This window comes from Lycium ferocissimum, chromosome 3, assembly GCF_029784015.1.
Source record: "Lycium ferocissimum isolate CSIRO_LF1 chromosome 3, AGI_CSIRO_Lferr_CH_V1, whole genome shotgun sequence".
In the NCBI taxonomy this organism is placed as follows: Eukaryota; Viridiplantae; Streptophyta; class Magnoliopsida; order Solanales; family Solanaceae; genus Lycium; species Lycium ferocissimum.
Window position 1 is genome coordinate 51321684 of NC_081344.1, and position 5221 is coordinate 51326904.

Below are 5221 nucleotides of genomic sequence, written 5' to 3' on the forward strand. Positions count from 1 at the left end.
CAACGTCCTCTTTTAAGCATCATTACATGTCATATACATTCGTTATACATAAGCATATCATGTACATTATCAAAACGCATACTTTATCATATCACATATACATTATCATACCATACATGCATCGTTGTATCAATCATACATCATCGTATCGGTAACCGCGTCGGGTAACCATCATATGCCGCCCACTAAGGTGGTGTCATGCCCGCCCTCTAGGCTCGGTGGAATCATAGCGACCGCCTTAGCGGTGACATGCCCGGCCATCTAGCACGGTGGAATCGTATGCAGCCCGCCTAAGCGGTGACATGCCTGGCCAATCAAGCGCGGTGGAATCACATCATCATCATATATCATGCAATTATCATCATACATGCCATATATCATCATAAATTCATCACTATCATTCGTTTTATGAACACATCATGGCATCTATCACAATTCAATATCATTATACATATATCACCAATTCATGCATATCATATATCATCAATTCATACATTTGAACTTAGAAGCAAGTATAGTTGTGTCGGGGTGACATAAGGTCGTGGACCCCCGGCTTCGTTATGGAGTATTCGTAAGCATTCTGCCTCACCTTGAAGGAACAAGCATAAGGTGAGTGTATACAATGATCAACATCAATAGACTACGTATAGCTCCTTTAGCTTAATTGGAACGTCATATCATAGGCTATAGCACCTCTAGACTTAAGCTTGTCAGTATCATAATCGTAGCATATCTTTTATCTCGTATGGCTATTCACGAACAGTGACTCATAGTCTTCTCAAAGATGGAACATCGTAATTAAAGAGGAAATTCATGCCATAAGACTCATGCCTTAGAACGAAAGGATTAGCCTCACATACCTTTATCGTTTAACTATTCTATCGCTTGCTCGTTCTCCTTGAATGTGCTTGTGTATACCTTCAATGGAATTCGTATCAACATTAGCTACATCATCGTGAAAACATACTTACTAAAGCTATAGAAATTTGGGCAGCATTTCCTTTGTTTATACTACTTTCCGCCACATTCCATATCAATTCCCAACATTCATAACAACCATCCAATATCACTAGCAACAATCGTCATTTATTTACGTTATTCACATTTCACAATTTCACTCCAATTCTCCATATTCATGACCAAAGTCTATTGTTGCGTTCTTTCTCATACAATACTCATTTCATGTTCTAAACGTCATTTATAACACATTTATAATCCCAACGTAATCATTTTCATGATTCATTCCAACTACTATTCAATAATGACACTATCCTCATATTTGTGACCCATTTCCTATACTCTTTCATAATCCATGTTTTTCAACCTATAAATACTTCAAATAACATGAAAAGGTCATGAAACTTACCTTAGATGATGGAGGAATAGGCCTTAGATGATACTACGCCTTTTCACCCAAAACCCTATTTCATCTCTCTTGGGTTTTCTTGATTTGTATGACTTTTAATGGGTTTCCTTCACTTGGTTCACTTGATTTATTGTTGATGATCTTTGATTTCTATTGATTTCTCATGGATGAAGTGTTTGGAACACTCTAGAGGTTTCTTAAAGTGTGGAAGTGGGAGATGAAATGAAATGAAATGGAAAAGAAGTCCCTTATATAAAATGAGTTCAGGCCGGACCAAGATATACGGACCAACATACGGTCCGTATAATTTCTACTGACCGTATGTTGAACCGTATATTTGGTCCAGTGGAACATGAAATTCGGGGTGGATCTACGGTGGACATACGTGTCCGTAGATTTTATACGGCCAGTATGTCTGGCCGTATGTTTGCCCAGTTTTTCGAGAGTTGTTTCGTCGACTCGTTTGATCTCCGATCCTTATAGAACCTTCTTAACACTTGTTCCTCACTTCAATACAATTCTAAGGGACGTTATAACTCTTCCTCAAAGGGTCATTAAGACATCATTAACTTAATACTCGTGATTCTTATCTGTTACAATCGACTTGTGACTCACTTCCCTTAACAACTTTCTTTCCTTAACTCGAATGTCTTTGGAAATCTTAATTAGGATCATCAAATACTATTTCTTACTGGTCCAAACCTCGTATACGTCATGTCCTTCGTGAGTCTATTCACTGTACGCTAACGGGGAATTTTTTGAGGTGTAACAGCCAGGGGGAAGAGAAATGGTCCGTGAAGTTCATCGATTAGCTAGCCTCGGAGTTCGATTGATATATTCAGGTGATGTAGGATTTACTGTTCAAGACACAGTAGTGTCATCTTTGATAGCAGAAATAAAAGAACGACAGTACGAAGACCCTGTCCTAGTTCATTACCGAGATACAACACCTCAGAAATAAAAGACACCCTTTGTGATTACAGGTGATGGATTACTCAGGTATCGAGGAAGATTATGTGTTCCTAATGTTGCAGGATTCCGTCAGCAGGTTTTGGGGGAGGCACATTACTCTCGCTATTCTATTCATCCAAGCTCAACAAATATGTACCGTGATCTCAAGGAAGTTGTTATATCCCGTATTTTTTACGTTGGGGAAAACCGGTTTAACTATGATAAGTTAGGGACAAAACCATTCCGGGACACAAAGTCGGGATTTTTGACCTTCGATTTTATTTTAAGACATAAGTTGTTCATGAATTTGTTGGCATGGAACATTTAGGAAAATTTGGGACCAAAAGTGGAATAATTGGAAGTTGGAAATCATGCAAAATAGGCCATGTTGGCCGTGTGGTGTGGAAATGGTCCCACACATTTTGTGGACAAATTTAATTGGTCCAACACATGTGTGGGCCAAGGACACTTGTTCAACTCATATATGAGAGCACAAAAGATGACTAAGTAGTCATCTTTCCCATTCCCATACTTAGAAAAAAATCAAGAAATTGAAGAACGACCACAACAACCATTCGGCCAAGAACAAGAAAAACCAAGTCCAAAATTAGCCATCACAAAAATATTTTCTTCAAGCAAATCCACTAATTGGAGGTCCCTAGGTAACGTGGAAGTGTTGTTGGAGCGAACAAACCATCCGTTTTGTCAATCGCAAACCCTAGCCAAGTTGTAAAGTTGAAGGGAAAAGATAAGATTTAATCTCATTTTATGTGTTATGAATGGTGTATGCATGTTGTAGTATGCTAAAATGGGTGAAATTCATGAAATATGGTATGTTGGAGTTGAGCCGTGCATGGTGTGTATGGCCGTGTAGGTGTGTGTGTTGTGTTGAGATGATGAATTGATTCTATGTAGCATGTTTAGTTGTGTAGTGTGAAGAAAAGAATGAGAATCATCAACATATGTATATGTGTAGTGTTGGCCGAATATAGGTCATATTATATGACAAGAATGGATTAATTCTATTTAGTATGTCGATTGTTGTCGTTATGAATTCTATGTTGACGATAAGAGATTCTAATGACTCAAATTGATATTGTAAGTGTTGCGGGCTGAGTTGGAGGTTATTGTGCATTTGATATAATTTGTATATTTATGAGAATGACATTGTTAGAGGGTGAATTGTTGGTGCAAATCATGATTTGGAAATGAGGAATGTGTTATAGTTGAGGTTCTTGGGTTTGGGGCAATTTCGGGTGAGTTGGAGTATTATTTGGGATGTTTGAAATATTGTGTGAATTGTTTGAAATGTTCTTGAATGTTGTTGGTATGAGTTCGGACTAGTAGTTGAATGTATAAGCGTTGATGTTGGCTTGAAGGTAAGCCGTTGAATTGAATATAGTGAATGTTGTTGGATTATGTAGAAAGAGTATTTAATGCTAGAATGCTTTCCGGATTGATTATTGATGTTGCTAGGTTGGTTGTTGGTGTTGTTGTTGTTGATTTGGCCGAGTTAAATTCTCGGGGTTGGTCTATTTTGTTATAACCCGTATTTTACACCTTTGGACACCTTGGGATTTAGTGAGACAAGTTAAGGACAATGTAATGAATTGATCTTGTGTGGTTCATAGGTTGGTTGTGAAAAAGTTAGACGTGGAAATATTAGAAAAGACTAAGGGCAAAATTGGAATTTTGAAAAATGGTTTCATGAATTACCAAAACGTGGGCTAAGGATTTTGGGCTTGGAAAATTTTTTTAAAAAAAATTTAGGAAGCCAAGCCCAACCCATGAAGGGTGGCCGGCCATGGCTTTGCCTTGGCCTAAGTCCAATAAGTTGGTCATGTGATTAACCATGTGACCAACTAGTTAATAAAAGGGGCAAGACTTGTTAATTTTCTAGAATTCTCAAGACAAAGGCAAGAAGGAGAAAACAAGAAAAAAAATTTGAGAGCAAACATAAGGGCCATTCGGCCAACATCCCCAAAAATCTACCTTAAAAAATCTTGATCTAAAAATTGTTTTCATGCCATATTCCTACTAATTCAAGGTCCCTTTACAACTTGGTGTAGTTGTTTGGGAAGATTAAGCATTGGTTTCCTCAATCTCACCCTTGAGTTAAGTGAAGAAGTTGGAAGGGTAAGGTAAGAATTCATCCCTTCTAATTATGTTATGAAGGTATATTTGTGTTGTGATATATGTAAACGAGTAGAACATGTAGAAATATGGAGGGTTGCATGGCGGAAGTGCATGTGTGCATGTGGCCGAATATATGTAGTGTGGTTATGTTGAACTTTGTGTTGCATTATAGTTGTAGCTATTGTGGAATTTGTATTGGAAGTGAAAGGTGGATGAAAATTTGATAAGATTGGAATTTGGCCTATGGCCGTGTGGTATATAGTAGGAGGAAACATGTTGAATTTATTTTTCTTAACATGTTAATTGCGTCGTCGCGATCGTTACAATGTAAATGGAGACTTAATGCTTCAAGTTTTGTATTAGAATTACACATATGTGTTATGGGAAGGCATGTATTCTAACATAGTTGTGATGTAATATGAAAATGAATTACTTAGGTGCTAGTTATGATTGTCGTTGATGAAGTTAGAAGACAATAAAATGTTATGAATATGTTTGTCATAGAATGGAAGTTTTGGTTGAATTATGGTTTCGGTGGAAAGTTTGTATATTTTGCGAATAATATGAAAAACCATATGTAATGCCTCTAAATGATGTTGGAATGATGTTGATGAGTAAATGAGTATGAAAACATCCATGTTAGATTGAAAGTGTGAAATTAGTTGCAAGTCATCGCTTAGGCATAAAGATGTCTATTCGTGTTAGTAGGCGATTCTCGTTGTGGATTAACATTGTTGGTTTGGTTGTTGTTGACCCTTGAGCCGAGTT